The sequence below is a fragment of the Phoenix dactylifera genome, unplaced genomic scaffold, assembly GCF_009389715.1.
Source record: "Phoenix dactylifera cultivar Barhee BC4 unplaced genomic scaffold, palm_55x_up_171113_PBpolish2nd_filt_p 000138F, whole genome shotgun sequence".
NCBI classification, from domain to species: domain Eukaryota; kingdom Viridiplantae; phylum Streptophyta; class Magnoliopsida; order Arecales; family Arecaceae; genus Phoenix; species Phoenix dactylifera.
Window position 1 is genome coordinate 456,016 of NW_024067694.1, and position 23,553 is coordinate 479,568.

Here is a 23,553-nt window from a genome sequence, read left to right on the forward strand (position 1 = left end):
TCCTATTTGATTTTTTCTCCTTTATTTTATTTTATTTTATTTGCAGAAGAAAGGCAGCATCAGGCTACCAATCTTCATTTCTACTTTTATAATCAATTTTCTTTTTATGAAATCCATCAATTTTCTTTCATGCAACCATGTTCTAGGTTCAGTTTAATTTATACAATCCATTAATTTTTCTTTTATGCAATCCGCGTCTAAGTTTTAATTTAATATTCTGTAATTTATTTTATGCATCCCAAAATTTTTGTTTTAATTGCAAAAGTTTTCTTTCTTCCCTTTATTTATTTTTTTTGAAAAATAGCTCTGCTTGGTTAGAGATTAATCGAATATCCTCAATGAATTATTTTTTTTTAAAAAATAAACCTTAATGGTGTTTCTATTCTCTATTTGTGTACTCCAATCGTCTTCCTGTGGATCGACCTCCTACAACCACTATTCATCGAATAGAGGATGGTAAGAGTAAAAAAATATAAAAATATTTGTTTGTTGGTTAAGATTTTGACAACGACACCCTTTTTAAGTCATCCTCAGGTCTACAAGAAGATAGCCGACAACACTTACGTGGAGGTATCTTTTAAGTTGAAATATCTCATTTCTTGCTTATAGATACTGCATTATTAACAAATATTTTTCTTTCTTGAAGAAAAATCATTAGTTTCTTCAAGATACAAAACATTCATACAACATATTACTTAACTAGATGACTCAACATAAGACATGATAATAATTAAATATTGAGTCACTTTACCCAAGAGATTGTCTAAATATAAGCAAGCACAAATCACTTGAACTAAAGAGATAGTTTCATTAAGCAAGATGGTTCAACGACAAGCATGTGAGGCAATAGGAAGATTCATCAAGGTCAAATCAATTTCTTATTTTCAGAATCAATTTAGCTTAGATTTTATTTGTTTAAGATAATTATTAATTGGGTATGCAAGTTTAGTTCTATTCGAATTATCTTAAACAGTTGTCTCTATCAAAATTCTGATTATGATTTAGCTTTCAACACATATAATCATGTTTCAGGAAGATAAGCAATCTTCTTTTAGAGTAAATAAATTTTTTATTTTTGACTTATGAGAGATAGTTCAAAAGAATTAATATTCATGCTTTAAAAGATTTTAGTGCTCAGATTAAACGTAATGAGTTAAAATTAATCAGTGGAATTTGAGATAATTGTAGAGACAGATATTAACCATGGATGCAATGATTATGCTCAATGAAACACTTTAAAGATCAGATTTATTATTTTTGAATTTTAGAATAGTCTTAAAAATTACTTGTAAGGTAGAAAACAAATTCGTTATTGTAAAATTTTTAAGTGAGTTTCTCATTATGATCGTAACACATTAATCATTTATGATTGAACCAATATGAGATGATTATGATTTAACATATGTTGCACACATGAGTCTTATAGGGCAATTCATATTTCAGATAATTACTTTAAGGAATAAATGATACAACGATATCATAATAAATTGCATTCATACCTCAATAAAGGATGAAATAAGATTTTATAAGGATTATGCCCAATAAAGTTTTAGCATGAAAGCATGAAATCAACATCAAATATTTATCCTCGAGAGAGAATTTAGATTTTGAAAACTCAAAGAAGGAAGTTATGCATATTCATCATCATGCAAGCTCTAGAAGATTTCATCCTAATGATCCTAGTGAGATTTTGATGCTTAGAAAGCCATTAAGGACATGTTATTGTACTAATGAGTTTATGTTCAGTGTTCCAGAAAAATGTCGGAAGAATTCAAGATAAATTAGCAAGAACTAATTTAAAAAGATTTTGGATCAGTAAATGGCCATGGAACAGTCCTCCAGTCCACTCAAGAAGGGTTCGAGTCGACTCTGACATAAACAGGATAGTCGGCACACTTCTGGCATGCTAAGAAGCCGACTCATGTTTGATCTCGAGTCGACTCCATCAAAGTACGAGTCGGCTCCATCAAAGTGCGAGTCAACTCCAAAAGATCAAGAGACGACTCCCTTCACAATGAGCTAAAAGACTAAAGTTAGAAACAGTGGCCGAGTCGACTCTCTGAGACACTCTCAGAGAAAGATAGAAACTTGGTTTTGGGATGAATAGTGGCCGAGTCGACTCTAGGAGACATCGAGTCGACTCCCTGAGAAAAGACAGAAACTTGGTTTTTGGATAAAATAGTGGTCGAGTCGACTCTAGGAGACATCGAGTCGACCCCTGAGAAAAAGACAGAAACTTGGTTTTTGGATGATCAGTGGCCGAGTCGACTCTTGGATACATTGAGTCAACTCCCTAAGAGAACAACAGAAGAGCGATTTTTTGGATGAATAAGGGATGAGTCAACTCCAGAAATCATCGAGCTGACTCACTCAAAGAAAGAAGCTCAGATGAATAGTTAGGTGAGTTGACTCCAGAAAAGCCCGAATCGACTCCACTGGTGAACGACAGAAGATCAGATAAAAAGGACCCAAACTCGAGTCGACACCTCAGAAGTTTGAGTCGACTCCAAGTCCATACTAGCCGACTCGAAGTTTACACGAGTCGACTCCAAATTGACTGGAAGCTCCAACGGCTACATTTTCAAAAGAACAGTACGGAGGGAAAAGGTTGGTAACGACTATATTTTTGTGTCTAACGGATAGTAATGCATTCCCTCCTACTCAGAGGTTATAAAAACAAAGGGTTCAACAAGGAAAAACAACAAGAAAGAAAAAGAAGTGAAAAAAAGTGTTCAAAGAATACAATTAAGAGCTTGAGTCAAATAGATTTTTCATTCTTCTGTGAGCTATTGAATTAGAGCAAGGAACTGAGCAAATTAGAAAAAACATTCAAAGAAGAGATCCACCAACAATCAATCTCCGGCTCAACGTGGCGCAATTCTCTCATCAATAAAAATCTAAAGCGCCATCAACCATTGCTCAACCTACTGAATTTGCTTTTATTTTAAACTGAGCAATAGTTATTTTGTATACATTCCAATCCCTTAACTCTTAGTTAGGTTTGTCGGTGATCCCGCAAAAACCAACGGTTAGATTTGTTGGTGAGCCCGCAAAACCAATGAAAAGGTTAATTGGTAATCCCGAAAAACCAATTGTAAGGTTTGGATTGTGAGCGTGGGAAAACAATCCAACTGTAATTAGGCAAATTATAGTAAATTCCCAAGGAGAGTCTTGGGGAGTGGACGTAGGTGCTTTGGAGTGCACTGAACCACTATAAAGCCTTGTGTCTTTGTGTGTGTGACTATTATCTCTATCTTTGAGTTTTATATTTGAGCAAGTACTTAGGATTAATTTCATTCCGTTGCACCATCAAGAATTAAGATTTGAAAAACCTAATTCACCCCCCCTCTTGGGTTGTCACGTTTGGGCAACAAGTAGTATCAGAGCTTAGTTCTCTAGTATTAGTTGTTGATCTAACGATCAAAGAGAAAAAGATCATGTCAGCCTAAGTAGGAAGTTCTATAAGTGAGGGACAATCAACAAATAGACCTTCCTTGTTTAATGACACAAATTACACATACTGAAAAGTTAGGATGAGGATATTCATTCAAGCTCTTGATTATGATTTATGGAATATCTGTTGGGAATTATATCCTAAATGTCAATCGTCAGCATGTTGATGATTGAATTTTGTAAATGAATTGATAAATTAATAAAGTGTTATTTGGCATTATTCATCATTTCATTGTATATCTTCAAATGAACTTTTATATGATGAAGTCCTTAGGACTTGTTTTATGATAAAGGAGGATTTATCTTCAAGTCCTTAAAACTGTTCGCGATCAAATGATATGCTGTTACTAGGACGATAGCATTATCGGGATTAGGTCGTTGTGTGACATATACGTTGGTTGTCCTCTAAACCAAGGAGTATGGAGACACTGATATGTCACACAAGTAAAGTGCAGGAGTACATTTTACTGAACGTGACCAATTCCGGAACGCTCTACTATCAAGAGATGTTTCGAGTGGATATGGGTATAAGTTTGGTCCTCTGACTTGAGACCGCAACCTGTGACTAGCAAGCAACTCACTGTACTTTGGTACCGGACTACCTGAATTTCTAATTCAGTGATAGAAGGTCACTCGGTATAGTCAAGTACTTGCGTAGTCAGTTGTGAGTCAAGATGGAATTGACCCCTCCTGGAAACAGGAGATAATGCCTTGTGTTCAATTTAGCAAAGCCTTGGCCAGGGTAATACTTGTGAGGAGTCACAAAATTTCTAAAGTTGAATCACATCATTGATGCACTTATTACAGAGTTGACAGAACTCTGAAGTCATCCTGGCATTTAGAAGTCAAAGGGATAAATTATACGGTAACCATAGTCCAAGGGTTCTTGAATGTTGCTTTGCAATCATTCGGCCTATCCGGACGTCGGGTACCATTGCTAGATGGTCATTTCAATTAGTACAAGAAGTTGTTCTTGTGCTACCGGCTTAGGTTCGAACCTATGGGGTCACATGCATAGAAGTTTCTAGGTTGATCAAATGGCTGATTGATGATTAAGAATCATTCAGAGGTAATTTGGTCAATTCGATTGACAAATTATCCTAAGCAAAAGTTGCATTAAAATAATTATTGAATTATTGAAGGGTTAATTAGTAATTGGATTACTAATAAATTCAATTTGATTGAATTATTGGACTTTAATTAAGCCAACCTGAATTAGATTCAATTTGGGCTAAATTAGGGTTTGACCTAATTCGATCGGGTTCGACCCGAGCCGATTGGGCATAACTTAATTGATCGGACTTGACCCAATTGGATTGAGATTGACTCAAGTCAATTAAGAGTCCTTATTTGATGAAGATTAAGAGTCCAAATAATCAGAATTTATTATGGAGAAGAATTCTAAAAATTTAGGACCGTAGCTTTCTTTCATGGAGAAGAAAGACACCTCATCCTTATCACTAAAAGCAGTGGTGCCTATCCTTTTTATTTTTGACCAATTTTTGACATGAGAAAAGAGGAGGCATGGGGATATTTTTCAAAAAAATATGGCACCTCAAATCTTCCTAAAAAGATAGGAATCAAATCCCTAATTTGTAGGGACTGCATGATGCATCAAGCAGGGTGGCGTGCAGCTGAAGTTTGGGGTGCAATAACCCCCTGATTTTTAGGGATTCTTGGCAGAAGATTAAAAGAGAATTTGTTCATCTCTAAGTTGTTGATTCACTAAATTTTTTTGAGAATTTTATCAGCCAAATTCGTTGGCCAAAAGAGGTGTGATGAGGCATGGGGGGTCTTTTGGCTATAAAAGGACCCCCACACTTAGGGTTTGTAGAGATGGTCTTTAGAAAGGGTTCTAAATTCTAAAAAAATTCTAAGAGCCAGCCACCTTCTCTCCTCCTTATTCTCCTTCATCTCCATCCTTCATCCTCTCGAAGAAGAATCACAAGTTGAGTGCTTCGATAGAGAAAAGTTCAGCCACTACAGCACCTTTGCACGAGCTAGCACTCCTGCAGTTGTGGATCTTCTTAGAGCTTCGCATGGACTATCTGTAGAGTCCGGATACGTGTGTGGCTATACAAGGTGATCAAGGCATCATCAAAGTTCTCAAAGTAAAAAGGTATGAGATCTGATCTCATTAAAAATTAAAATTAGAAATCAACTAGGTTGCTGAAATTCTGCATGACTACATGTTAGACATAGAATCATGCCTAATTGTTTAGGATAAATGTTTAAAGTTCTAGATCTATTTTTATTGTAGAGATATGATCTCTAGCATGCATAGAAATTAAATAGTTTAATTCATGCTTCCACTATAAATTTTTTAAAAATATATGCATGCGACCACCTGGGTAACCAACACTGGTATCAGAGCCAGGTTCAAAGTAGTTTAAACATTTATGCCTAAAACAAGTTTTCTAATCCTAGTAGTCAAGTAATTTGATTGGAATGATCACCAGACCATCCGGTCATAGGAGAAAGAAGGGTTCATAACCCTCTTTTGCCATTCAATGGGATCTCTTATGGCGTGTAGGGGTGCCACTATGTTTCAATCCTTGAAGATGAACCACAAAAAGAAGATTAAAAGTAGTTTTAATCTTTGTAATTAAATCTAAAATCATGGATATGTTTAGATCGGATTTAAAAAAGATTTATGATTGATTTAGTTGCTGTTTTTACATGATTAATTAGATCTGAAAAATAGAATGCATGTGATGCATGAGATCTAGGTAAATTCATGTTGATGTATATGAGATATAAAGAACATGAATAAATCTGAAATCATAAACTTGTTTAGATTAGATCTAAATAAAATTAATAATTCATTTATTTTTTGATTTTGTATGACAAATCAAATCTGAAAACAAATGCATATGATGTATGTTGTCTAAGTTAATTCATATGAGTTTGTATATGTGATATATGGACATAAATCATCTAAGATTTAAACATGAATTAAATATGAATTTTAACATGATTAATCACAAATCTCATATTTGAAAAATAAGTTTTAAGAACCGAAACTTTGTAGTTAGTATGTAATTAAGAATAATGCAATGATCTGAATTTTCATAAACTTACATGTTGCCCAGTAGATACAACCCAAGAGGGGGGGGGGGGGGGTGAATTGGGTCTTTTAAAACTTTTAAGCTACTTCTAGCACTTTTTGATTAATTATGCTAAGTTGTATATATGCGCAGTGAAAGTTAAACTTAGCGACAGTTTGATGTATAGAATGTGACTTGATTGAGTATGCTTGCAACTAAAGAATTCGCGGATAATAGTTAAGCAAGCAATTTATCTAAGTGAGTAAGTGTGTGAGTTAGATAATGACAAAAAACATTCCAAACACAGCAAGCATATAGTGGTTCGGTGCACCCCAGCACCTACATCCACTCTCCAAGACTTCTTAGGAATTTCACTATAATCCTACAGATTACAGTCGGTTGTTTTACAAGCTCACAACCCAACTTGTTGTTTTACGAGCGCACAACGAACTCGGTCGGTTTTCCCAGGCTCACCGACTAGAACCACTCCGATTGTTTTCCCGGGATCACAATCAAACCCTTACACGTTGGTTTTACCCTCGGCTCACCAACAAACCTATACCCCGTTGGTTTTCCCTTTGGCTCACCAACAAACCTTAATCCCGTTGGTTTTCCCTTTGGCTCACCAACAAACCATACACCGTTGGTTTTTCCTTTGGCTCACCAACAAACCTAAATCCCGTTGGGTTTCCCTTTGGCTCACCAACAAACCTTTAACCCCTTGATTCAATCCCTTGATTGAATCAAGTTACAAGATATTAAAACAAAGAATAAAAACAAATCAAAGCTTCTTAAACAAGCAGATATGACAATATAAACAAATAGAGTAAAGAGAAGCCCTCAAACGAGTTTTGAAGATGGAGGAGCTCGGCTTCTTCTTTACTTGATCCTCCTCTGATTTGGCATGAAGTAGAGGATCCCCGAGGCAGCACACGGATGGAGAGGAAGCTTTCGGATTCACTTGGATGCTCTTCTTCTCTCTATTTCGTTTTGGATGGCCCTTTTGTGCTTGTGGGAGATTTCCTTTGTAATCTCTTTGAGATCTCTTTCCTAGATGATCTCTCCCACTTCCATTTTTTCTTCCCTAGCTCTCTTCTTATTTTTATAGCTTTAGATGGCGTGGAAACAAGAATATAGCCGTTAGAGACAAGAAAAAGAGCCGTTGGACACAGTCTGCATTTCCTGACAATATTACCGTTGGGATCGGAGTCGACTCGCGCGATCAGGAGTCGGCTCGCCTGTTGCAGGAGTCGGCTCGTGTTTTACCGGAGACGACTCGGCCACTGTTCCAAATTTGAATTAATGTGCTTGCCTTGACTGGGAGTCGACTCGCCAACTTCTGGAGCTGACCTGGCAATTTCGGAGTCGGCTCATCCACTGAAGTCCGTGGATCCAATTTTGAATTTTGTCCTCTCGAGTCGACTCGACTGTCCTGGAAGTCGACTCGAATCTCAGAGCCCGAACTCCCGATCCTCTGTCTTTTGGCTCGTCCAGTCTTGGAGTCGACTCGAACTTCCTTGGAGTCGACTCGGCTCTCAGTTTGCGAAACACAGCCTTCTGCCATCTTGGTGTAGCGCTGCCGTGGAGTCGACTCGAGCTGTCTGGGAGTCGGCTCGAATCTCAGAGGCAGTAACTTGGTTTTCTGTCTGTTGATGGTCGCGGAGTCTCGGAGTCGACTCGTGCAATGCGGGAGTCGACTCGAATCTCAGAGTCCCAAAAATGCTCTCTGACTTTTTCTTTGTGTTCCGCTGAGAGTCGACTCTTGCTTTCTTTGGAGTCGACCTACCAACCATCGGAGTCGACTCGCGTTCCACTGGAGTCGACTCGAATCTCAGACCCGAAAACTGCTCTCTGACTTTTCTGCCTGTGACTCCTAGGAGTCGACTCATACTTCTCCGGAGTCGACTCGAATTCCACTGGAGTCGACTCGAAGACTGTTCTTTTGAATTTTTCTTTTGATTTTACTCCTCCAATTTGAATCCTTTGAACTTTAAGCTTGGGCCAATAAATTGTAGCTTTCTTCCAACTTGAGAGCTTTGGAGGCCTTCTTGTGTTCTCCCAACTTGCTATGTTCCTTGCAAAATAAATATCTTTCTCCTTGCAACATAAACATTAGTATCTATACTTCAAGGTTTTGTGATCATCAAAATCAATCTATGAATCAATCTTTGGGTCATCATTACACTTAATTAAGAATTAAGTGATGATGAAAACCTAGATCTAGAATTGTGAACTCAATTCAATGACATTGCATAATTCATGGGGCATTTGGGTTAGCTCAAATCAAGTTCTTAAGATTGGGTTAGACCTAAGGTTAGAATCAAACATGGTCCAATTAGAGTTAATTGATCAAATCTGATTAAGTAGTAACTAGATTAGGTTAAGAAAACTCTAGGTCAAATACAATAGTTGTAGATTGATCAATTCCATATCTTTGATCAGACCAAGATGGAACTTGATTTAGGCTCCGTGGTTGAGCCCGAGTCATTAGGATGGTCAAAATCAAAATTGATTAACCAATCGGTGTCTAAGGTAAGTTTGGCAGACTCGACCGGTGATTTTTAATTGGGAGCTACTCGCACTGATGCGTCTTTGTCGAGTTAATGGCATATCCCTTCCACTGATCTCACTTACCTTTTAACACTACCACTTTAGGCTAAATTGTTAAGACTTAAGCATGATTTGGATATTTTTATGATATTTTTCTAATCTGAACTTTACTTCACAAAGTGTCCAAGTCTTAATTGATTTTGGTGATTTTATTGTAGGAATGGAGTTAAGAAGATTGAATATCCCATTGCAGTCCGAATGAAATGAAACTTGGTGGAGATGAAGTAGACATGTTGAGGTTTCATATGCATCAAGAATCAGGTCAATTGGAGCTCCAGAGAGAAAGTTATGAAGTTGCAAAGTTAGGTTTCCCTAAACCACCAGCCTGGGCCCTGACAGATCAGACCTTTGTTTAGTATTTTGATGATTTCGGGAGCTACAGAAGTCCAATTGAGATGATTCAAATTTTGTTGGAAACTAGACTTCCAGAGCTTTCAAATGACTATAAGAACATAAAATTTGAAGATCAGATGCGATCTGGAGAGTCTCCCGAACCTCATGCTGACGTTGGTGCTCGAGGGTAAAGTCGGAAAAACACATGCAAACGTGTCTAAGTTGTGTTTCCTAGGGTTTTTGGCCCCAAAATCATATATATACTTGGGGAGCACGCCGTTCTAAGAAAAAAAAAAGCTGCATTACAAAGAAATCATCAAGAGGAGCCAAAAATTCATGGAGAGCTAATTCTTTGGTGAAGCTAGGGATGAACTCGCTTGGATGATGGTAGTTTCATTTATATTTGATCTATGTAATAGATTCTCATGTTGATACAATTTTTGTTTATCATTTCTCATCAATAGATCTTTCTTGTGTTGGAATAATCTTGAACCTATTCTTTTCATAGATTCAGCCATGTCCTTTTCTATAGAATTGTTGAGGTGCTTGATTATATCTAGATTTGATTGTTTATCCAGTTAGTGTGATTTTTTGCTGAAATATTGCCATTGGGTATATTTTTGTCTTTGAATCTGAGTCTAAAAGGATAACAATCCTTTGTTTTAAAAGAGGAGAATGATTTTCTAGAATTACCACTAAATATTTTGATTGTAATGCTATATCCTCCAATTAGAGAATCTGGTGCTATGATCTCTAATTGAGTTATCCAATGGATCAAATATGAATGGAATTACCTGATTCAAGTGAGGAATTCCCGATGCTTTGCTGCCATTAATTCTGGTCACATCTTTTCACTACTACAATCTAATTGTCAATTTACTTTTAAACATTCACATCACATTTTACTGCTTTGATATTTCTTTTTAGTTTTGTAGTTCCTTTTAGTGTTCCTACCTTCTCCCTGTGGAATCGACACCCCAATATATACTGCGATAGCCGCGTTATTTTTTGGGCGTAATCAAATTTTGGCGCCGTTGCCGGGGAGAACGGTACAAGAAGTGCTTCAAGGAATAGGTTTGCTGAATTAATTCGTCAAAGCGGTAACCTCGTTCCTTCTTCTTTTTTTTTTTTCTCTTGCTTTTTGTCTTCAGTTTATTTCATTCATAGTTTTGATTTGATTGTGCAAAAAAAAAATAAAAATAAAATAAAAATAATATACATATATTTTGTGTTGCATGCGTAGGCATAGAGACGAGTTAGGTAGATTTGCAAGAAGACCGGAATTAGAACCTGACACTTTTCCTGTGAATTTGCCCGATACGCCATCTAATTCTAACACCATGAGCAATCACGAAGATCAGCCCATTAGGACTCTCCAGGACTATCTCCATCCTACACGCACAGCCACACCATCATGCATTATGTTTCCACCCAATGTCCCACAACAGGATTTTAAACCAGGAATGATACAGTTACTTCCTACCTTTCATGGCTTAGAGAATGAAAATCCTTACGTGCACATTAGAGAGTTTGAGGAGGTAGTGGCGACTTTTCATAGTCAACCCGGTACAATAGATGCAGTTAGACTTAAGTTTTTTCCATTTTCTCTGAAAGATAGAGCGAAAAGTTGGTTGTATTCACTGAGACCGCGGTCAATAGGATCTTGGGATGAGATGACACAGGTTTTCTTTAACAAATACTTCCCCCACCATAAGACCAGTGGTTTGAAGAGACAGATTTCAACCTTTGCACAAAAGGATAGTGAGACTTTGTATCAGGTGTGGGAGAGGTTTAAAGATTTGTTGAACTTGTGTCCTCATCACGGCTATGAGAGTTGGCGTTTAGTTAGTTACTTTTATGAGGGACTTACACCTAGAGAGCGCCAATTTGTAGAGATGATGTGTAATGGTGAGTTCTTGCAGAAAGATCCGGATGAGGCCATAGAGTACCTGAATGATCTAGCTGAGAAAGCTCATACTTGGACAGGACCTAGTGCGACTGATAGTACTAGTAGGTCACGACCTACAGCTACTCCTTCTAGTGGAGGAATTTACCATCTTAGAGAGGAGGATAATCTCAAGGCCCGGATAGAAATTCTGACTAGGGAGTTAGAGGCCTTAAAAACAAAGGATACAAAGGTTACACATACTGTTTCTCGTGTTGAGTCCCATGGACCCTGTTTTGTATGTGGTGGAGTGGATCACCTAGCTCAGGATTGTCCCACATTTGCTGAAATGAGGGGTGTGTATGAGGAACATTGTAATGCCCTAGGTATGTACAAGAAGCCTTTTACACCCTTTTCAGATACCTATAATCCTGGTTGGAGGAACCATCCTCACTTTAGTTGGAAATCTGACCCGCAACATCCTGCACAACCACAGCTGCCTAGAGCTTATTCTACACCTCCATACCATGCCCCATCTTCTAGGAATCCTTTAGAGGACACACTACATGCTTTTATTGAGGCTCAGAATAAGACAAACCAGAAGTTTGAATCAATGATTACTCAGGTGGTTGAGGAAAATAAAGAGATTAGGAGTCAAGTGTCTAAGTTGATTAGTGCTTTAACCGTAAATGAGCGAGGAAAATTTCCATCGCAAGCTCAACCCAATCCCCAAGGTCAGCATATGGCACAAACTTCTAACCCTGATAGGCAAGATTTTAAGGAGGTTAATTCCATAACTACTCGAAGTGGTAAGGTTATAGAAAGGGTTCCCAAGCCTAAGGACACACAAGAGAAGTTGAGTAGTGATGTAGTTGATGTTCCAAGAGAGGAAGAGATAGTGAAGAGTCCAGTTAGAGTGCCCTTTCCTCAAGCTCTCAAGTCTACCTCAAGAGTTATGGACCATAGTAGCGAGATCCTAGAGAACCTAAGGCAAGTGAAAATTAATCTTCCTTTGTTACATGTGATAAAACAGGTTCAAACTTATGCAAAGGTCCTTAAAGATTTGTGCACTGTAAAAAGAAAACACCATGTTAAGAAAACAGCTTTTCTAACGGAACAAGTAAGTGCTTTGATTGAACAGAGAATCCCACCAAAATATAAGGACCCAGGATGCCCCACAATTTCTTGTATTATTGGGAATCATGAGTTTGCACAGGCCTTACTTGATTTGGGAGCTAGTGTCAATCTCATGCCTTATTCTGTTTACTTGCAATTGGGATTAGGAGAGATCAAATCCACCTCTGTGGTCTTACAGTTAGCTGATCGGTCAGTAAAGATACCAAGGGGGATAGTTGAGGATGTGTTAATTCAAGTTGATAAATTTTACTATCCTGTTGATTTCTTGATTCTAGACACACACTCTGTTGTTATTTCTGAATAAAAAATCCCCATTATTTTAGGTAGACCTTTTCTTGCCACCGCTAATGCTCTTATTAATTGCAGGAATGGATTGATGAAGTTGTCCTTTGGGCATATGACCCTTGAGGTCAATATCTTCCACATAAGCAAACAGCCACAGGAGGACGATGAGTGTCACCAAACATACCTGATAAACACACTTATGCAAGAGGAAGCCATCACAAAACATGACCCCGATCCTCTTGAATATTTTCTTATTAATTCTGGGTTTGATAGCACATTTGACTCTAATGATGTTACTAATATTTGTGCTGTTTTTGATTCATCTCAGGATTATGGGACGAGGACATGGCAACCAAGATTTGAGGAGCTGCCCTTGATGCGAGAACAACCGAAGCCATCTACCATTGAAGCCCCAAAAGTCGAGTTAAAGCCACTGCCTAAGGGTTTAAAACATGCATTTCTTGGTCCAGGTGATACCTTTCCTGTAATAATTTCTTCTGACTTAAGTGCATCACAAGGTAAAAAATTACTTACAACTTTGAATGAGCATAAATCTGCACTTGGTTGGACCATGGCCGACATTAAAGGCATCAGCCCTTTAATTTGTTCTCATAGGATTCACTTGGAGGAGGGAGCTAACCCTCGTAGAGACCCCCAACGCAGGCTAAACCCTACCATGAAAGAAGTTGTGAAAAATGAAGTCTTAAAACTGTTAGATGCGGGTATTATTTATCCGATTGCCGATAGCAAGTGGGTTAGTCCTACGCAGGTAGTTCCTAAAAAGTCAGGTGTCACAGTAGTGAAGAATGATGTAGGAGAATTAGTCCCTACCAAAGCAGCAACCGGGTGGCGCATGTGCATTGATTATAGGAAGTTAAATGCTGCCACTCACAAAGATCATTTTCCCCTTCCATTCATCGACCAAATCTTAGAGCGTGTAGCTGGTCATCCCTTTTATTGTTTTTTAGATGGTTATTCTGGTTATTATCAAATTGAAATTGCTTTAGAGGACCAAGATAAGACCACTTTTACATGTCCCTTTGGAACTTATGCATTTCGTCGTATGCCATTTGGTTTGTGTAATGCTCCAGCTACCTTTCAAAGGTGCATGATGAGTATTTTTAGTGATATGGTTGAGAATTGCATGGAGGTGTTTATGGATGACTTGACTGTTTTTGGTGACTCCTTTGATGTATGTTTGTTTAATTTAAAAAGGGTTCTAGCTCGTTGCAAAGAAAAAGGCCTTGTATTGAATTGGGAGAAATGCCATTTTATGGTGCCTTCGGGTATTGTTTTGGGCCATATTGTTTCCTCTAGGGGAATAGAGGTTGATCAATCCAAAATTGAGTTGATCTCTAAGTTGCCCACACCTAAGACTGTGAAAGATGTTAGATCATTCCTTGGTCATGCTGGTTTCTATAGGAGGTTTATCCAGAATTTTTCTGCCATATCTAGACCATTGTGTAACCTTCTAGTTAAGGATACCCCATTTGAGTGGACACAAGAGTGCCAAGCGGCATTCCAAACGCTTATTGGGAAGCTCACTTCAGCTCCCATTATGCAGCCACCAGATTGGAGTTTACCTTTTGAGATTATGTGTGATGCAAGTGACTACGCAGTAGGGGCTGTCTTAGGTCAACGGAGAGAGGGAAAGCCCTTTGTCATTTATTATGCTAGTAGGACTTTAAATAGTGCTCAAATGAATTATTCTACTACTGAAAAAGAACTACTAGCTGTAGTATTTGCATTAGATAAATTCCGTGCTTATTTGATTGGCTCGCCTATTACAATTTTTACAGATCATGCAGCCCTTAAGTACCTTCTCGCAAAGAAGGATGCTAAGGCGCGATTAATTAGGTGGATCTTGCTTTTGCAGGAATTTAATCTAACCATCAAGGACAAGAAGGGTTTAGAGAATGGGGTGGCTGATCACCTCTCAAGGTTAATATTTGAGGATACTACAGATACACCACCGATCCGTGATGATTTTCCAGATGAACAATTATTTTCTATCACCTCCATGCCGTGGTTTGCACATATTGTCAATTATTTGGTAACAGGTGAGATGCCATCAGACTGGAATGCACAGGATAAGCAGAAGTTCTTAACAGAGGTACGTTCTTTTTATTGGGATGATCCATATCTTTTTAAGTACTGTCCTGACCAAATTATGAGGAGATGTGTCCCAGATGATGAGATAGCAAGTGTCTTAGAATTCTGTCATTCCCAAGCTTGTGGAGGCCATTTCTCTATGAAGAAAACCGCTGCAAAAATTTTGCAGTGTGGATTTTATTGGCCATCATTGTTTCGAGACACAAATGTTTATTGTCGTTCTTGTGAGAAATGTCAAAAATTAGGAGCTTTGTCCCGTCGTAATATGATGCCTTTGAATCCAATTTTAGTGATAGAAATTTTTGATTGCTGGGGTATAGATTTTATGGGACCGTTTCCTCCTTCTTTTGGTTATCTATATATTATTGTTGCAGTAGATTATGTGTCCAAATGGGTAGAGGCTGCAACTTGTAGGAACAATGACAATAAGACAGTAATTAAATTTCTAAAGAAAAATGTGTTGTCTCGTTTTGGTACACCACGTGTTATCATTAGTGACCGGGGTACACATTTTTGTAACCGTTCCTTTGAAGCATTGATGAGGAAGTATGGGGTGGTGCATAAGATTTCTACAGCTTACCATCCTCAAACAAGTGGGCAGGTAGAGCTTGCTAATAGAGAGATTAAGCGTATTTTAGAGAAAACGGTTAACCCCGACCGGAAGGATTGGTCATTGCGATTAACTGATGCACTTTGGGCATACCGTACAGCTTTCAAGACCCCCCTAGGCATGTCACCTTATAGGCTTGTTTTTGGTAAACCTTGCCACCTACCGGTAGAGCTAGAACATAGAGCCTATTGGGCTATTAAGAACTTTAACTTTGATTTACCTGAAGCCGGTGAGCTTAGGAAGTTCCAGATGACCGAGTTAGAAGAGATGCGAAATGAAGCTTATGAAAATTCTAAAATTTACAAGGCTAAGATGAAGGCATTTCATGATAGAAATATTCTTAGAAAAACGTTTGCACCTAATCAACGAGTATACTTATATGATTCTAGGCTTCATAAACACCCTGGTAAATTACGATCTAGGTGGACTGGTCCTTTTGTGGTAAAGCATATATTTGAGAATGGAGCGGTAGAGATAGAAGATCCTAGAGATGGTCGGATGTTTAAGGTAAATGGCCAGAGACTCAAGCCGGTCCTTGAGAAAGAGGCTCCAGCAGAGGAAGATATTCTTCTCATGGACCCCATCTACGAATAGTGATGCTATGCCCATGCAGGTACGTTTCTCTTTTTCCTTGTTTCTTTTTGTTTTTCTTTATTTTGTCTTTGTTTCAGTTTTTGTTTTTGCTTATTTTGTTTTATTTCGTTTGGTTTCCTTAGTTTAATTTTCAGGTTTGCCAGCTTTCTGTTTTTACCATGGATTTGTGCTCCGCTAATCAGGTGACCTCTATCCTATTTTGTTTTCTATGCTTTTATTTCCATACATTGAGGACAATGTCATGTTTTAGTTGGGGGAGGGCAGCCCATGTGTATATGTTTTTGCATGAATTTGCTTTTAAAAAAAAACAAATGATTACAGAGTATTTTTGCTGGAGTCAATTTTTCTATCTTAGTCACACTATTAAGACACCCTTTGAATTCTTTTTTTATGCACGCATCTATGCCTTGTGGTTTGATGGATGTTCAATGCATACAATTAGAGAACTCTCAAACTTAAGTATTTACGCATTGGTGAGTATTAGAGAGAGAGAGAGAGTTCATCATGTTCAGAGACTTGTGGCATGCATTCATTGATTTTTTTGAATTGGTTGCTCTATTGGGAATTTTTATTGCACAGTTTGTGGTATGTTGGTTGATTATACTTAGGAGATGATGAAGGTCAATTTTAGGATGAACGTTTGAGCCTTTCAAGCTAACCCATGTTTTATCCATTAGAAGCCATTTTGAGCCGAAAAAAAAAAGAACCCTTTCCTTTGTAAACCCATATGTCCTTACCCCCCTCCACATTGGAGTTGAGCCTAAATTATTATATCTTTCCTACCTTTTACTTTCAAGTACATGCTAGGGATGATAAATAATTGGTCTGCAAATAATGAAGACAAGAAAGGGGATGTACTATGGTGGTTTCTCATTGGTGCTGGCAGGTTTGCTGAAATGGACTCCATAATTGCAACCAAAGGTTGTGTTAAAAAAAAAAAAGGAAGAAGAAAAAGAAAAGAAAGAAACAAAGAAACAAATCAACTCCACCAGCAGCTTCAGCTTTCTATTACCACAGGCCTTGAAAATGTCTCAGGCTCTAATCTCCATTCTGAAAATGATTCTATTGGTTCCTAAACTGCTTGTCACAGGTTCAAAATGCTAGTATGAAGTTGTTGATGAAATAACCAAGTACCATGGTTGTATAACCCACATGTTTAGCCTAATACAACCAAATGGTATGACTAGCGTGAAAAAAAAGGAAAAAAAAAAGAGAAAAGAAAAAAAAAAGGTACAAGCGGTTTGAGGAAGTTATGCTTGATGTTATATCTTGTGAAGACCTCTAGCATGTACTGAAAAGTTCTTTTGAATTCTCTTATCCATCCTTTTATTATTTTTATTTTACTTAACTTTAGCCTCATTACAACCTTTTATTATTGACCTTTTTGATCCTAAGTGGGTTTGTGGTAAGAATGGTTGAGTTCCCAATGGTTGGTGATCCTATCATAAGATCAATGCTTGTTTGTTGCTTGTTCATGAACACTTGCCTTCTCATATATTTGTGTGAACACCCTTTCTCAACTCCATAGAGAGACCCCTTACACCAGTCTACTATTGAATATTATACCTGTGAGATATGGAGTTGAAGCTTTTGTTTGAAATGTTCTCGACGTTGTATGTGTCAGGGTTGGTGGTAAGATGGTTACGGCTTAGAGCACACACACACACGAATTCTGGGAGTTGCTCTTAATGGACTGATTTTGATAGTATTGTTGATCTCTTGCGAGTACTTTGTTTGTTATACTTGAATATTATTGCTTAGCTCATGCAAAAGCTGTCTACACTGGGTTGGATATAGTCCGTTCTTTTTCTTCGCTTAAATTGCTAGGGACTAGCAATAAGCTGGTTGGGAGGTGTGATAGGTGCATGAAAATGTACCTTTTAACACTACCACTTTAGGCTAAATTGTTAAGACTTAAGCATGATTTGGATATTTTTATGATATTTTTCTAATCTGAACTTTACTTCACAAAGTGTCCAAGTCTTAATTGATTTTGGTGATTTTATTGTAGGAATGGAGTTAAGAAGATTGAATATCCCATTGCAGTCCGAATGAAATGAAACTTGGTGGAGATGAAGTAGACATGTTGAGGTTTCATATGCATCAAGAATCAGGTCAATTGGAGCTCCAGAGAGAAAGTTATGAAGTTGCAAAGTTAGGTTTCCCTAAACCACCAGCCTGGGCCCTGACAGATCAGACCTTTGTTTAGTATTTTGATGATTTCGGGAGCTACAGAAGTCCAATTGAGATGATTCAAATTTTGTTGGAAACTAGACTTCCAGAGCTTTCAAATGACTATAAGAACATAAAATTTGAAGATCAGATGCGATCTGGAGAGTCTCCCGAACCTCATGGTGACGTTGGTGCTCGAGGGTAAAGTCGGAAAAACACATGCAAACGTGTCTAAGTTGTGTTTCCTAGGGTTTTTGGCCCCAAAATCATATATATACTTGGGGAGCACGCCGTTCTAAGAAAAAAAAAAGCTGCATTACAAAGAAATCATCAAGAGGAGCCAAAAATTCATGGAGAGCTAATTCTTTGGTGAAGCTAGGGATGAACTCGCTTGGATGATGGTAGTTTCATTTATATTTGATCTATGTAATAGATTCTCATGTTGATACAATTTTTGTTTATCATTTCTCATCAATAGATCTTTCTTGTGTTGGAATAATCTTGAACCTATTCTTTTCATAGATTCAGCCATGTCTTTTTCTATAGAATTGTTGAGGTGCTTGATTATATCTAGATTTGATTGTTTATCCAGTTAGTGTGATTTTTTGCTGAAATATTGCCATTGGGTATATTTTTGTCTTTGAATCTGAGTCTAAAAGGATAACAATCCTTAGTTTTAAAAGAGGAGAATGATTTTCTAGAATTACCACTAAATATTTTGATTGTAATGCTATATCCTCCAATTAGAGAATCTGGTGCTATGATCTCTAATTGAGTTATCCAATGGATCAAATATGAATGGAATTACCTGATTCAAGTGAGGAATTCCCGATGCTTTGCTGCCATTAATTCTGGTCACATCTTTTCACTACTACAATCTAATTGTCAATTTACTTTTAAACATTCACATCACATTTTACTGCTTTGATATTTCTTTTTAGTTTTGTAGTCCCTTTTAGTGTTCCTACCTTCTCCCTGTGGAATCAACACCCCAATATATACTGCGATAGCCGCGTTATTTTTTGGGCGTAATCAATACCACAGATAGTTTTCTAATCAAGTGTAGGTGGAATCTTCCTTAGGTTAATTCAAGAAGTACTACAAATGATATTCAAGGAAAAACATGAGTGGAAATCTAACCTCTCTTCACTGAGTATGAAAGCTTGTTCGTTTAAGACCTTTTGCCCAATGTATTAAGTATTTTATCAACCATGAGAGCAATTTAATTAATTTTCTTAATGACTTCAAAGTTCTTTTATGATAATAGGAGCATTGGGGCACAAATATCAAAATATACATTCATGCAATTTTTGATACATCTTAGAGCTCTTTTAAAGACTTTCTTTTATTTCTTTAGAAAATAAGCACAATTTGATACATAAAATAATGAATTTGCACAAAATTGAAGTTCCAAAATGTTGCCCAGTAGATACAACCCAAGAGGGGGGGGGGGTGAATTGGGTCTTTTAAAACTTTTATGCTACATCTAAAACTTTATGATTAACTATGCTAAGTTGTATAGATGCACAGTGAAAGTTAAACTTAGCAAGGGTTTGATGTATAGACTTCGACTTGATTAAATATGCTTGCAACTAAAGGATGTGCGGATAAGAATTAAGCAAGCAATTTATCTAAGTAAGTAAGTGTGTTAGTTAGACAATAACTAGAGGCATTACAAACACAAAGGACATATAGTGGTTCGGTGCACCCCAGCACCTACATCCACTCCCCAAGACCTCTTGGGAATTTCACTATAATCCTACCGATTACAGCCGGTTGTTTTACAAGCTCACAACCCAACTTGTTGTTTTACGAGCGCACAACGAACTCGGTCGGTTTTTTCAGGCTCACCGACTAGAACCTCCCCGATTGTTTTCCCGGGATCACAATCAAACGCTTACACGTTGGTTTTACCCTCGGCTCACCAACAAACCTAAACCCCGTTGGTTTTTCCTTTGGCTCACCAACAAACCTTAATCCCGTTGGTTTTCCCTTTGGCTCACCAACAAACCTTACACCGTTGGTTTTCCCTTTGGCTCACCAACAAACCTTTGGCTCACCAACAAACCTTTAACCCCTTGATTCAATCCCTTGATTGAATCAAGTTACAAGATATTAAAACAAAGAATAAAAACAAATCAAAGCTTCTTAAACAAGCAGATATGACAATATAAACAAATAGAGTAAAGAGAAGCCCTCAAACGAGTTTTGAAGATGGAGGAGCTCGGCTTCTTCTTTACTTGATCCTGCTCTGATTTGGCATGAAGTAGAGGATCCCCGAGGCAGCACACGGATGGAGAGGACGCTTTCGGATTCACTTGGATGCTCTTCTTCTCTCTATTTTGTTTTGGATGGCCCTTTTGTGCTTATGGGAGATTTTCTTTGTAATCTCTTTGAGATATCTTTCCTAGATGATCTCTCCCACTTCCATGAGTTCTCCCCTAGCTCTCTTCTTGTTTTTATAGCTTTAGATGGCGTGGAAACAAGAATATAGCCGTTAGAGACAAGAAAAAGAGCCGTTGGACACAGTCTGCATTTCTTGACAATGTTACCGTTGGGATCGGAGTCGACTCGCGCGATCAGGAGTCGGCTCGCCTGTTGCAGGAGTCGGCTCGTGTTTTACCGGAGACGACTCGGCCACTGTTCCAAATTTGAATTAATGTGCTTGCCTCGACTGGGAGTCGACTCGTCTTAACCTGGAGTCGACTCGCCAACTTCTGGAGCTGACTTGGCAATTTCGGAGTCGGCTCATCCACTGAAGTCCGTGGATCCAATTTTGAATTTTGTCCTCTCGAGTCGACTCGACTGTCCTGGGAGTCGACTCGAATCTCAGAGCCCAAACTCCCGATCCTCTGTCTTTTGGCTCGTCCAGTCTTGGAGTCGACTCGAACTTCCTTGGAGTCGACTCGGCTCTCAGTTTGCGAAACACAGCCTTCTGCCATCTTGGTGTAGCGCTGCCTTGGAGTCGACTCGAGCTGTCTGGGAGTCGACTCGAATCTCAGAGGCAGTAACTTGGTTTTCTGTCTGTTGATGGTCGCGGAGTCTCGGAGTCGACTCGTGCAATGCGGGAGTCGACTCGAATCTCAGAGTCCCAAAAATGCTCTCTGACTTTTTCTTTATGTACCGCTGAGAGTCGACTCTTGCTTTCTTTGGAGTCGACCTACCAACCATCGGAGTCGACTCGCGTTCCACTGGAGTCGACTCGAAGACTGTTCTTTTGAATTTTTCTTTTGATTTTACTCCTCCAATTTGAATCCTTTGAACTTTAAACTTGGGCCAATAAATTGTAGCTTTCTTCCAACTTGAGAGCTTTGGAGGCCTTCTTGTGTTCTTCCAACTTGCTATATTCCTTGCAAAATAAATATCTTTCTCCTTGCAACATAAACATTAGTATCTATACTTCAAGATTTTGTGATCATCAAAATCAATCTATGAATCAATCTTTGGGTCATCAATCTCCCCCTTTTTGATGATGACAAAACTTGGAGTATATGCAATATAAAAGATATTGTTTTCTAGAAGTAATACATAGCAAAGTTGCATGAAGTAGAAAACATATATTTTTAAAACATACTTCATGATAATGCTTTAGATTTAATCAGCTTAACACAATCAACATATTTCAATTTAAGCTGATTTGTATTTAATTAAAAGCATAAAGGCATTATGAGCATATACTTAGATATTTGCATATACTTAGATATTTCTCCCCCTTTTTGACAACATCAAAAAGATAGGGAAACATTAAGCACAAAGATAAGAACACTCAAATATTTCTTTCCCTTATTGTACTCTGATTTGAATGTTAAATTATTGCAAGGATATGAATCATATAACTTAAGGCAATAATATTGGAATCAGATTAGTGAGCACAGATCAGAGCCAATGAAGATAGTTTTCAAGAAGTTTTCTAAGTTGATACCACAAAAAAAAATTTAAGTTTCCTAAGTTTTCTAAAAAAAAAAATTGATACATAAAAATATGAATTGGCACACAATTTAAGTTTTAAAGATCAAGTCAATTAGGACTCATTAGTGAATATCAAAATAGATTTTCTAAAAGATACTCAAGAAAATTTTACACGTTATTCTCCCCCTTTTTTCATTCCATTTTAAGAGTTTAGAATTTGTAGATAATGTTCAATAAGATTGTCAATCTCAAAAATATATTTCAGCTTATTTTCATAAGACTCAAGGTTTGAGACAAGACAACCTTTATAGAACTCATCTCAAGGTATAAACTTATAATTAAAGCAAGTATTGTAATATAAGGAGGTTCATCAAAATCAATCCATAAAAATCAAGGTATGCATCAAAATAAAGTGTCTTTGGGATAGGATACTGAATATCTAAATCTCCTCCTCAAAAGATGCATTCTTCTTTAATCATTTTAAATTGTTGAATTTCAGATTTTAGTGATAAACGTGAATAACACTGAAATTCTGTAATATCAAGAATGTAGAGTGATCTAGAAATATTCAGAATTTATAGTAATCACTCTTTCTAATCCTTTAAGAACAAGTTATGCTTTCTCCTAATCTTAGAGAAAATGTATAAAAGTATTAATCAGAAAATGATTCAATTGAAGCTCAATTTCTTTCAAAAGCATTTACATTTTCTTTCTTTTAGAGTCATTTGAGTGAACTGAAATGTTTCTAGTTTTAAGATCATTCACTCTATTGATATTCTGATGGAAATCTTTAAGAATGTAGGAGAGAAAAACATATAGATGATCATTGAGGTATATATATTTATAGAACTCAATTTCTTAATCATAGTTTTTCACCAATGTATTCATGAAACACAATAAATCTTTTTAATATCAAAATAAGATCATATATTTAGAAATTTTTGTTTGCAATCAAGATCATCGAAAGACACATCATTTGGACCAATATTAGTACATTTTAACGATAAGAAAAGATATGTTTCGGATGCGTATCGGAGCAATCAACCAAGGCATCAAAATTAATTCTGTTTTTCTTAAATTAAGATTTTATTTTAGAAATCATATTGAGTTTAAGCTTTTATACGAAATCAGATTCTGAATTTCATAAAGATTTTCAAAAGAGGCTTTCAAAGTCATAATTTGAGATATGGATCTTCCACATTGTAGCTTATCTTAAATCATTACGATTGAAAACACATATTTCAAGCATATTCAGAATATTTGTATTTATGTTGAATTTTGGTATGAGTTAGCACATTATATACCAAAGTTAAGCAAGTTGATGGATAAGACAAACTCAATTCATTTTGCCTAAATAGAGATATCCTTCTCTTCTCCCTTTTTTTTTTTTTTTACAAATTTATTTA

General features: G+C 37.2%; 1 non-coding gene and 1 pseudogene across 1 annotated transcript; one reads left to right on the top strand and one right to left on the bottom strand.

Annotated features, from left to right (window-relative positions):
* The first annotated feature begins 10,860 nt into the window (after positions 1 to 10,860).
* Positions 10,861 to 16,066, top strand: LOC120104874 (annotated as a pseudogene).
* On the bottom strand, positions 11,164 to 11,271 carry LOC120104878. The gene has a single exon (XR_005507234.1). It is a non-coding gene; the product is annotated as a small nucleolar RNA R71 (small nucleolar RNA).
* Positions 16,067 to 23,553: the final 7,487 nt, after the last annotated feature.